At 35.5% G+C, this 13,581-nt stretch overlaps 1 protein-coding gene across 5 annotated transcripts in view; it reads right to left on the minus strand.

The window, feature by feature from the left end:
- LOC107743820 (ataxin-1-like) overlaps positions 1-13,581 on the minus strand; it is a 106,650-nt gene that overhangs the window by 62,365 nt on the left and 30,704 nt on the right. For all 5 annotated transcript variants that reach the window (XM_016557234.1, XM_016557235.1, XM_016557238.1 and 2 more), the window contains one exon: positions 11,364-11,556. The gene's annotated coding sequence lies outside the window, so the exon portion shown is untranslated. The remainder of the gene's footprint in view (positions 1-11,363; positions 11,557-13,581) is intronic.

The raw sequence follows: 13,581 nt of genomic DNA on the forward strand, positions 1-13,581 counted from the left end.
TAATATAATATAATATAATATAATATAATTTAATATAATATAATATAATATAATATAATATAATATAATATAATATAATATAATAATATAGGATGCTATCTGAGGCCTGTTAATTGAGAACCACTGGTCTAGATGAGATCAGCTGAAAAGGATTTTTTTTTCTGATTGGTCAGTATACTGTAGTTTGTGTTAAAGGAGTTGAATGGTCATCCAACATGTTTCATTTTAAACATCTGAACTAATGGGCACAAATGAATCATGAACAAAAAGACCAGATGACCAGAAACGTGTTCTAAAGGGTTTGAGATTTTGATTTCATGTTGAGTTCAAAAATAGCAACAGCATGGCTTGAAATGGACAGCTATTAAAAATACAGCAATGTTTTCTCATGCAGATGTCTAACTCTGCACATCATATAATATCTCAAAGCTGACCATTACTATAAATGGCCTTTATGACATCATAACCTCACTGGGCTTACAGCAACATGTCATTTGACCACAACACTAATTAAAGGATGTCACAATGCTAACCTGCAAAATGCAGGTGGACAATGCTAAAAAAATATATATTATGTGAAGAAACTAACAAATAAGCACATTGATAGTTTAAAAAAAAAAACAATAGAAAAGTGATGTGGATGTGAGAGATGTTTGATGGATTGGTCGTCAAGTGTTCAGTTGCTATCCTACGCAATCCATCTTGCACCCTCTCTTAGTGTACACTAGAGGTTCCTGCAAGTGTCTCTCTCTCTCGCATCTGTCGTGCCGCTACCAGGGCATCATTGCAATCACAACACACAGCGCTGGCACTCCAACCTGCCCTGTGACCATGGAGACGAGAAGAGCGTAAAATAACAACACTGCTCTCATAAGTCCCGCTGTACGAGCCGCAGTGCCACTGACACTCAACTCCGTTCTTAAATAAAAGCTCCATTTCTCATCCATTCAGGTCCAGCAAACCTCAAGGGGTTAAAATGGACTTGAACTGGGGGTTACATCAGAAAGCTTTGATTCCGATGGTGTGGGGTGGGAATCTTTCATGCTGGCATCCCGAAAGATGGCCTAGGCCATTTTTAAATGTAAAACCGATGTAGGCAGCGGCTAGCTCATTTGTCACTTGCCTTATCAGTGACAGCAGCCTGCCCTGTGTGCTAGCCAAGGCTGTCAGGAGAGAAACCTGAGGAAAAGCCACCCAAAGCAACTGGAGAATACAGGATGAATACTGACTTCGCCCCCTCTTCACACCCTCGTATTGGTCCGAGGCTCCAATCAGTGCCTGTCACTGTCAGTCAGGTGATGAAATGTGTGTCTTAAGGGGCCGGGAAACCTCCAAACAGGTGTAACAATAAGACAGGGAGAAATGCAAGAGGCATGGGTGAACGTAAGGATGGATACAGTAGCTGAGTTGGTGGGCATCCATTTTATATGACAGTAGTGAAAAAAAAAAAGATTTATTAAAACTTGTCTTAACCATACATTTGCTACTGTAAACAAACTATAATTAGGATAATAAACTACACAACTTGATGGAAGAAGTTCAATAAATATCAATAAGAAAATTAATTTAATATTTTATTTTCATACTTCTTTAACACACATTACTAATCAAACGTTTGGGCTCAGTAAGACTTTTTAAATGTTTTTTTTTTTTGTTTTTTTTAAGTCTCTTACGCAAACCAAGGCTGCATTTATTGGATTAAAAAAAAATTAAAGATTTAAATAATAATAATAATAATAATAATAATAATAATAATAATAATAAAATGTGAAATATTATTACAATTCAAACAAACTGTTTACTATTGTAATATTTTCAAATGTAATTTATTCCAGCTGGATTTTCAGAAGTCATTACTTCTGAAGTCATTAGTCTTCAGTGTCACATGATATATGCTGATTTGCTGCTCAAGAAATATTTCTTCATATTATCAATGTTGAAAACAATTGTGCTGCTTAATATTTTTGTGGATTTTTTTTTTTTTAGGATTCTTTAAAAAAAAATTAATTTTCAGGATTCTTCAGAAAATTTAAAGATAACAGCATTTGTTTGAAATAGAAATGTTTTATAACATAATTTTTTATATCTGTCGTTTTAAATCCAATTGTATTTTAATCTTATATCTAATTTTATATCTATTTATATATAATCATTCATATTTGTTCAATCTTAAAATTATACTTATAAAAAATAAATAAAAACAGTTTATTGAACATTGTCATTTTTCATATTGCTGTTGGCACCGTTTTATAAAGGTACAAACGCACACACAGAGATGCACCATTCACACCTACAAACCCCACACTCTCACTCACTACACAAGTTTTCACTCGCTCAGAGTTGTGAGTGAAGAGAAACACCTGAGAGAGTGTGAGAGTAAGAGAAAGAGAGAGAATGACAACCACACCTCAGTCATCATATTTATCTAAACAATGAGAACAGGTTGTCCCTTGGAACGACTAGATGAGGCGTTTCCACAGCCCGTATTAGCTTTACAAAACCATTCCAGCCCGGGACTCGATATGTGGGTGACTTATGAGAGAGGGACCAGGCAAGGACAAGGCATTTTAATAATTCAGAGTCAGCGCTCATTTACACCAGAATGGCTGCCTCGACAAAGCTCAGAGAGTCTGACATATGACTCACATAAAGGATTTAGCTAAGTTCAACTGGAAGTACATCCATGCTAATTGAAATTTATTTCTATTAGCAGGCTGATATAGTCTCTGTGATATCCATTTAGGGCAGGGCGGTGTTTACATTACATAGTTGAACAGTGAGCGCTTGCATAACAATAGCATGGTGAACATGCCTAATGTGCAGATCACAAAAAACCCTTTTACAGAGCTATGAGCTCACTGTTGTTGTGCTGTTAGTATAGAGTCTATGGCTATGTTTAAAGGAATACTAGCATACTGCTTTATACATACTGTGCTGTATACACACAGGGTGGTATGCACTATCACTGTATTCACTGTATACCTTGTGTAAATATTCTTTACACACAGTATTTTGGTAGTCTGATCAAATAATTATACTGAAATCAAAGTGAATATTTCTTCTGGTTCATTCATCACTCTGCATATGGAAGGGCAAGTGCACTTTATAGTCTACATACTGTATGTTGCAGAATTAGTAAGAGTAGTATGCTAGTACATTATTCCAAACAGCCCACAAGCTGGCTTGTCTGATAGTTTCAAAATAAAATAAAATAAAATAAATTAAATTCTTGATGAAGATAAAAAAGCATTACCCAGATTAACTAGACTTCAGAATAAATGTACAGTATCTGAGGACTCAAAAACAATCTAAAGAATAAAATTCTTAATTTTTCTTAAGCGAAGAATATTTTGTATTCTAAAAAAAACTTCTGAAACTTTTAAAAAGAATGAAAAAACATAACATAATAAGAATTCATAAAATAAAAATAAAGTAAAACCAAAAGAGAAAATGTTTAATGCATTTATTAGGTTCTTTCGGATATTAAACATTTTAATACTAGCTTCATAAAATGCATATTACTGTTATAATATTTTACTTGTATAATCTAGAATAATTGTAGGTTTATCAGATACTTGTGTTCCAGCTGGAAATATTGTGGGTTATCAACAGCGAATAAAAATATATGAGAACTTCTTAAGAATTTTTCCAAGCATAGTACTTAACATTCTTCTTATAATTTATTCTAAGAACTTTCTTATTTTATTCCTTAAGGAGATTTTTGTGAATCCAGCCATGGTTACAGAACACATAACATTATTTGTTTCAGTACTGTCTGTGCTCTGGTCGCCGATTGGTCAGTATAGTTTGTAATGTGTTGATTTCTCAGTGATTTGGTCAAAGTGTGGTGATTTGTGTTGTGTTTGCGTTCAGTAATGTCTGACTTGATCATTTGGACAGTAGAGTCTGTTGATTGTAAGCGCTGTGTGTTTTTACTGGAAGGAGAACTGTAGACTGAGTCACTGTCTTTGTGCTCTGATGTGACATTACTTCTCTGATCACGTTCTGGTTTTGTCTGTAGTACTCACTCACGCACACACACATGCACGCGCACACACACACACACGCACACACACATATCTCCCTGGATCCCACTGCCAACGCGCTCTAAAAATATCTGCATCAGAAGCTCTCCTAGCTGTGTGTGTGCTGGGATGAATCATTCAACCAGAGAGAGCTACTCAACTGATCCCTCGCTCTCTGTCTCTGTGAATGTGAAAGAAAGAGAGAGAAACAAGGGAACAGAGAGAAAAAGTAAAAGAGGGCATGATTTTCCAAGAATGGACTACTAAATACAAGCATACATCCAACTAGGCAGCAACTGCTCAAAAATTTGGATAAGAAAACAACTAAAACAAATGTTAAAATAATAAATGTTAGGATATTAGTAATAGCCTAATGATTGTTATAATAATATGCTTTTATTGTATTATTTTCATTTTTTCATACAACTTGGTTTAGAATGACAATGTAAACATACAAAATACTAATTATTGGTTGTTTGTTGATAGAATAAGGTAAATTGTGTTTCATATATTGCAGGGGGGTTCAACATTTTTGATACAAAGGACCGTTAAATATGATGAAACATGCTAAAATATTTACTCAATTCTATAATTCATAAAGACCTTTTTCAAACTGAATGAGAAAAATAGTAAGTATTTTATTATTAAGACAACTGTGTGCTAAACCATATAATTGTCTTTGTTTAATGCAAAAGAATAGATTAATATCTATGGAACATATTTACTTTGTATTAAGTTAACCGTTTATCTTTTACTTTTACCCAGTATGTAAGTTAGAATTATTTTATAGCACAAACATTGTTTTAAAGCAGTAAAAGTATATAATAATAATTTACTACATATAATAATATAGTAGGCTATTGTATAAATTTTAATAGAGAATAGTATCCAACAAACCCCAGCAGACAAATACCAACTATTCTTAAAAGTATGTATGTTGAAAGGGAACAAAATAGGGAGAAAAGATCAACACAGTCTTTTAAAAGCAGAATGAAACGGTACTGTTATTTTTTTTTCTCCCATGAGCACACTAGCAGGCCCCTGGACCCCATTTTGAAAATCCCTGCCATCTACAGTATAAACCTTGTAAACATCAAATGGAAATGATGTCTCCATCAAATGGAAATATAAACATCGTTTAGTTACATGAATTGGACGAAAAAGCCCAGAGGGGAATTTGGCTCTTCATTTCAGAAGTCCACCACACGCCACGGATCGCTGCATGCAAATGAACGTTTCTGAGTGTTGCTGCATGTTATGTATGTAGGTGTTGATTAAAGACTGCTGTGCAGTGTTTGCATTTTCACAAGGGTGTGACAGATACATGCATGCTCAGGTTTGTACTCCAAGAACTGCAATTCCTGTCAGTCAAATGAATCAAGTTTCACTCTGAATAACAATGAAGGGAGACCAAGGCACAGGAAAGAAAAGTGAGGAGCACGTGAGTGAGAGCGGAAGGGCGAAAGCTAAATAAAGTAGCAAGCAACAGAAAAATAGCGACATTAATCTGTCCTCTCCCTCCGAGGATCCATCAGACCCGGCAGGACCCGTCAATCACAGAGACCTCAAGCATCTTGCCGCACATTATGGAAGCTGTCTGGCCTGTGAAAAACATTCACGCGCACACTCACACACCCTGCCTACGATAAACACATCACCTCCCCCGCCTTGCACCTTATCTGCCACATGTCTTTCTCTCGCAGCTTCAGAGCGCAGAAGGACCTGGCGCGTCCCCGCCGAAGGCTTCCCTTTAATTCTTCCTCAAAATCTCACATGAGGAATGACTCATCTCTCCCTGTCTCGGTGAAAGACTTGCTCTGTTCTCGTCTTTCTGGCTTCTTAGTGGCCAGTGTCCCTAACCCAGACAAAACAGCCTGCAGGAATGTACAGTATAAGAATAACTACAGTATATGTATATGAACATCTTATTATCCGCTAGTATTTTCATTCGGCCGCTTGGCTAGTGCTAGAAACCCAAAAGTACACAATCTCTCAAACAAAAGCAACATTTTTCAGAATGCATGGGTTGTTTTTCTCCATTGCAATTACACATAATTGAGAATGGAGCAATACAGATGCAAAAGCACCAGATAGTATCATAAATATGTTAGAACAGATGGAAATTTAAGTTCTCACGGACCATCTTCATCTCCAGTGAGCCTTTATTTGATTGAGTAGGTTAGTTTTGGACCTGGATCAATCAAAAGATCTGACTGATTAGATATTTATCTAATGAACTCTCATCAACTGACTTAAATTTCAGCCTAATCATGAGGTGCTTCTGTGTACATTTTGAAGCTTGAAAGCTCCAGTCCTCATTCTTTGTGATTACATGGAAATGAGCGACCAGAATGCTCTTCAAAAGTTCTTCTTTTTTGTTCCACATTTGAAAAAAAGTCATATGAGCAAAAACAGAGCCAATGTGAACATATCTGATGTTTAAAATACAAAAATGTTGAGCAAGACTTTAGACCAATGAGATTTCAGTGTGGGTGGAGCTACCCAGCGACTAAAATAGACACCAAGAGCAGATCAAAACATGGTGTCATGATGTGTGACACTGTTAAAGGAAAGAATGTATCCAAACTGAAATAGCCACAAAAACATTTGGTTGTAGTTGGTTAAATAGTAAAAAAAAAAAAAAACTAGTAAGGAAAATGTGGACAGAGACACATCATAACCTTACCATAAAGCTAATTATAGTTGAGAGATTGCCATCACTGATATCATAATGTAACGGTGTAAAATAATAACGCTAATATGTGGATTTGCAAGGCACGGCAGATAAGGTTGTTTCAATTGTTTTGTTTCATTATCTGGCCGGACAAAGAGAGAGAAAGAAGCACCCGTTCGATAATAACTTCCATGAAAAACAGCAGCTCCTTTGAACACAATTCACATTGACTGTGAGACATCCGGCCTGCGACTGACCTTTCCTTTTAGTCTTTATCAGGGAGGCCACAAGGGAAATGACAGCGCTTCAGTATGTCCAGTGCGTTTCTGCACAGCAGTGATTCTATGCAGCACATGCCAAAAATACTAGAAATATCTACAAGAAGAGTTAAATGTATATTTTTTTAATATATTTTTCATGTGACACTGACCTCCTACGACCCTCAATCCCGTTCATTCACAATATAATTTCATATAATGCCTACGAGGATCATTTTACAATTGTAAACATATTGTTAGCATTCATTTGTCAGATCAAAAACACTCTTGAATCTCAACTCTTAGGCCATTATGAAGCTATTCTTCCCCAGTCGCCCTTCAATCGATACACTTGAGCCACAGAGGAGGAATTAGCTCCTAATAAGCTGCAGATATTAAAGATCATTAAGCAATGCTTTCTGTACACTGTCTCTCTATAGATACTAGACTGGCTGCATTGTTGTGCAGCTTGTGCCGAGAGCTGTGGAGAGTACAGACGCTTGTCGTTTCAGGGCAAAGACTCACTTGAGGACGGACTAACTGGAAATGGGCCAATCGATGCAGTTGTGCCTTGAGCTTGCGGATAATCACACGAATACCTCCAGCCCTCCCTTTTCAAAAATATCGCTGCTGTAAACAATGGTGATTTAATGATTTATTTTGTCACACTCATTCCAAGTGGAAATGATAAACATTCGTCTATGAGAACAGAGGCATGACTTTCATAATAAGAGTTGCATGATAAGTCATCTCCTGGTAATAGCGGCAGGGTCTCCCTTTAAAGAGGCAGTGAATGGATATGGGGTGCTGTAATAAAGATGTGAACAGCCCCTGTGAGGGGGAAGAACCTTTCTGCTTGGTACGCTACAAGCTTTTGGTAATTACCAGAGTGCCAGAGAGCATATGAATAAATTCATGAGCTCTGACTCAGGTAATTAACTCATTGTTTAGTAATTAGAGATCAGGAAAAAGAGAAAGAGAATGAAAAAGAGAAAATGAGGAGAACATTTGTAGGAGATGAAAAACAAATCAGGAAGGGTGAGAGGACGAGAAAGGAATTAGGGATGTCAAAAGTGCCAAAGTCAATATTAACATAAAAAATGTTAAAAATATAAAATAAATAAATATAGAAGTGAAATCTAGAAAAACTTGTGAATATATAAAAAAAAACATAAAAAAGAAAACTACTCATTTTAATTGCAGGCCTGCTTGTCAGCCAAACTTGCAGTTAACGTAATATGCACTACCGTTTGGGATCAGTGATTTTTAAAAAAGAAATTAATACTTTTATTCAGCAAGGATGCATTAAATTGATCAAATGTGACAGTAAAGACATTTGTAATGTTCTTTGAAACTTTCTATTCATTACAGACTCTTGGAAGAAAAAATGCATTATGGTTTTACTTTCCACAAAATGATTAAGTCTCACATCTGTTTTCAACATTGATAATAAGAAATGTTTCTTGAGCAACAAATCAGCATACTAGATGAATATTATAATAATTTCTAAAGGATCACATGACACTGAAGATTGAAGCAATGCCTGCCAAAAAATTTAGCTTTGACATCACTAAAATAAATCCAGCTCAAATCAATATTCATCCCCATTTATTTGGTTTGTTCCAGTGTTTAAAACGGGATAATGTAGAGAGATAATTGAGAAGCACTTGCTTTAATTTTATTTGTTAATATTAGTATTAATATTTAATTTATAATACAGTTACTAAGCTATTATCGCTAAATTACCCAACCGTGTGTCCAGCATTCTGACAGTACATTATCCCGTTTTAAACACTGGCACAAACCAAATAAATGGGGATGAAATATTGATTTGAGTAAGAAATGTATTAGTATGTGAGAAAAAAGAGACTGTGGAGTGATACAAGAGACATAAAATGTATACAGTTATGTAGAAAATTGGTTTGGCGGTCATTAATCAAGAAAATTTGACTACAAAAGTTAAATTTTACACAGCCAAGGAAAAATATCTCTATACCCCACTCCGCTCACATACTCGGTGGTACTGATAGCTACATGTTCAATATTTGGACTTGGACTAGTAGTACCAGTACTTTTGACATCCCTATTGGAGACTAATAAAAAAAGGTTGAGAGATGTAAAGGAAAATGATGCTGTAGAACGACACCGAATGAAGGGGAAAAATAGAGACTGAGTGGATTTCCATTTAGACCGACGAGGGGGGGACTAGAGGAGAAAATGGGGGAGTGTGAAAAATGACACCAGAGGCAGAGAGAGATCCCTGTCAGAACTCAAAGCTGAACAGACACTCCTGACGGGTTTATCCACGCACCGCTGGGCCCGACTACAGCTCCACCAGCATCAGTTCCTGTCCCCACAGACACACTACATGGATACACACAGCCAATCCCACTGAAACATCATCTCTCACACCACATATCACATCCACATTCAGCCTATATGTGCACTAACATGCTCTGACAGCCTGGAAGCTTCTTCCTTTCCAAACTCGAGCTGGTAGTCAGGATGGGAAGCAAAACGAGTTTCACAACAGAATCTAAACTATTTCTACTGCCCTGGCGCTGAGAGGAAAGACAACTTGTGAAGGATGAAGATCAAACTTTCGATGAGGAAAAGGTGAAGCACTCATAACGAATGCGACTAATGTGATCCTAACACAAGTTTGTGGAATGACAACATACATACATTTCAATAGTTTGGGGCCATCAAGAGTTTTTTTAGGATGCTTTTAGGATGCATTAAATTGACCAAAAGTAACAATAAAACATTTATAATGTAAAAAAAAAAAGTTATATTAAATAAAAATATTTTTATATTAAATAAATGCTGTTATTTTGAATTTTCTATTCATCAATTTATCCAGAAAAATGTATAGTTTCCACAAAAATATGAAGCAGCACAACTGTTTTCAGCACTGATAATAATAATAAATTTCTTGAGCAGCAAATCAGTATATTAGAATGATTTCTGAAGGATGATGTGACACTGAAGACTGGAGTAATGATGCTGAAAATTCAGCTTTGCCATCAAAGAAATAAATTACATTTTAAATACAATTAAAATAGAAAACAGTTATTTTAAACTGTAAAAAATATTTCACAATATTACTGTTTTTATGATGTTTTTTATCAAATAAGAGCAGCCTTGGTTGGTAAAATATGGTGAAATGTGTTAGAGCTGAAAGTACTACACTATTATCAGTAGAGAAATGCACAAATATATATTTCACAAATTGATTAGTCATTGACTGTCTGAATGACTTGTCCTTTATCGTTAGGGGTCACTAGTCCTGATCACATGCATTTCTTATAGGTCACTCATATAAGACATTGCCTTCCGTTAAAAAAATAGCTAGCACAATACTAATATTGACACATTTTGAAATGTTAAAATGTTTTATCTTTTTCTATGCCAACTTAAAAATAGGGTACTTATACAACAAAATGCTGAAAAACAGTGAAAAGACCGTCCTACTGCATACATATACAAACACCATCACAAAGACCCCCCCAAAAAATGAGCTGAAACCAAGAACATGGAGCCTTCTGATCGACATTTAACAAATAAACAGACTAATTATCTACCTGTAATTGCTCTAAACCATCACAGCTTGCCAGAAAACTTGTTGACCATCCTGCTCATCCCTAATTAATCACAGCTGAAAGTATGATCAAATTAAAGGGATTGTTCACCCAAAAATGAAAATTGTCGTTCTAAAGTTGTATGACTTTATTAAATAGAACACAAAAGAAGACATTTTCAAGAATGTCTCATTGTCATTTTTGTCATGTCAATGGGGTCTAGTGAGAAATATCTTATTTTGTGTTTAACAGAAAAAAGTCTTAAGGGTTTGGAAAACAAGAGGGTGAATAATTTTTTTTCAATTTTTGGGTTAAATATTCCTTTAAGATGGAAACAAACATGGAGGCACAGACAAAAAGACAATAAAACAGAGAGGATTCCAGACAACTATGTGATGACGACAAAGACAACTGGAGGTAGGAACAAATACCAAAACAGTGAGTAGAAAAAGAGGAAGTACAGTGTTGAGTCAGCAAGTGAAAGAGAGATAACAAGTGATCGAAGTATAGTAAGAAAGAAGAAGAGAAACATAGAAACTTAATGCATTTTCACGCAGATGTGTAATGAGGCTGACCTCACGCCACCCGTCTTTACACACAACCGCTACTGAGAAAGGGACAGAAAACATTCCACGTTTTTTTCCAGTTGTCACATCTGTCAGAAAACCCTACAGGCAGAAGACGACACACAAGTCTCTCTTTCATAAGAGGTCTATTACGAGATCTGTTTTGAAGTTGAGGGTAAAAAAGCTTGACCCAATAAAGAATGATTCTTGTGCACAAGCCAATCCAGAAATGTTCAAGTGAAAGTAAACCGCTGTCTTACCCAATAGGATGATACAGGCGGATCTTGACCAGGTAGAAGGTTCCAATGTTCAATCGGAGAGAAGAGTCCAGATGAAACCACTGGGACGGTGATGGATATATCTCTCCTCCTGCTGTCTGAGGGGACAGCTCGTGATTCCCACTCTGTCTGTCCACGTCTGCGTCTGCCTGGCTCCAACAACCCTCACCATTCCCTGCCACATACAAAAACAAAAGAGGTTTACACTTAGGCAATGAGGTCCGAGTGGCTGTGCTAAATTATATTACCCTATATTGCACTGCTAAACCAGAACTAAAACTGCATTTTTTAAACAGAAATTAGTGTTAACTGACTATCTACAGTATCAATTTGAGAAATATATGAATTAGTTAGATTTACCGTATAATAAAATAAATGTGTTCTGAAATCCTCTTATAATCCCACCATTACTCCTCTTGAATATGTAACCAAGGTAACAGGAGACTAGTTGAGAATGTATTTTAAATAGTTTCAGCCGTATGAACCAGCGAGATGCCTTAGGCTAGGGATTTCCTTTACTACCAATCTATTATCATCCATCGAAAAAAAATAAAAAAGATCAATAATTGATCATTCAGTTAATTAGTCAATAAATCAATCAATAAATTGCTAATGTTACCCTTAAACCTATTTTCATAAAATGTTTTATTTTAAACACGTGTGTGACATATACTACGTACACAACCATAGGGTTCACTTATATCTAATATTCTCATATCTAATGTGACAGTAAATAAATTTATAATGTAACAAAAGATTTCTTTTTCAAAAAAAAAATTCTATTCACAGAAGAATCCTGAAATATTCTGTTTTCAACACTGAAAATAATAAATTATTCTGGAGCAGCAAATCAGCATATTACAATTATTTCTAAAGGATCTTGTGATACTGAAGACTGGAGTAATGATGCTGAAAATTCAGCTTTGACATCACAGAAATAAGTTACATTTTTAAATATAATCAAATAGAAAGTTATTTTAAATTGCAATAATATATGTGACATTATTACTGTTTTTACTGTATTTTTGATCAAATAAAGACAATCTTGGTGAACAAAATCCTACTAACCCCAAAATTCTATATGTATATAATCTTTATTAAATTAACATTTCTCTGATTTCAAGCCAATAATAGTCTTTTAGTTTACATTCCTCTATACAAAAGCTTTTTTTCCCCCTTAAATTGTCCGACCTCTTGTCCAGTTTAATGGTTCGTTCCAGGGCTGAGTGCTATGAGGAAAGGCTGTTTAATCAGAATCACTCTCCTGGTCTCTGAAGCTCCTGGGGGAGACCGCATTCACAAAACAAACATTGGACACTATTTATAGATGCCTGTCGACATGGCAACCACTCTTTGTTTGTTTGAATCAGAAACTATTTCTCCTTTTTTCCCCCTCAAATGTTTCGCTTCTTGCTTCAAAGCAGGCACTGGGACTTGAGACACTCTTGTCTCCATTTGCTCTGGTACCTTCAAAACAAGGGCAGGGTGGAGGTAATGCTCTGGCAGGACGATACGAGTGCTTTTGTGCATTTCTGTACGAGCTACTTGTGCTCTTAAATACTGCTGTGTCAAATCTATTCTGAGTAAACCATAAGTTAATATTGTTTAGATGCCATCACCCATGGCAAGAGAAACTGATTTTAACCATAATGTATAAACCATTCAAGACTCGGAGCGACTTCCCACTCCAATAAAAGCATCACAACTTACATAATACTCACTGTATAAGCTCAAACAGCTTACATATTTCAATAATTTGCAATATGCTCCAATTATATTGTTGTATAAATGGCATAATTAGTAGTTAATTCCCTCACTGGTGTAGTTCATGTTTAGAAGTCTTTATTACAGAATGATTTGAAATTCCTATGGAGAAAATGAATGAGATTTACATGATCTGTACTGGAGCCTTGAGTCCACTGAAAGCAACAGTTTTACTTCTACAACACTGAAGAAGGGCTAAATATTTATGCAAATGTTATGAATCAGACATACACACATGCATACCAACAGCTATATATATATATATATATACTGTATATATATATATATATATATATATAGATAAGACAAATATACTCGCATATAAACCATCATATTTCCTTGTCTTAGTCAGCAGCGCTTAATTTTGCTGACTGTTCAAAAACGCAGGAAAGAATATTAAAGGGATCATATGATGCGATTTCAATTTTTCCTTTCT

The sequence above is a fragment of the Sinocyclocheilus rhinocerous genome, unplaced genomic scaffold (genome assembly GCF_001515625.1).
Source record: "Sinocyclocheilus rhinocerous isolate Xijiao unplaced genomic scaffold, SAMN03320098_v1.1 scaffold46, whole genome shotgun sequence".
Lineage (NCBI taxonomy): Eukaryota > Metazoa > Chordata > Actinopteri > Cypriniformes > Cyprinidae > Sinocyclocheilus > Sinocyclocheilus rhinocerous.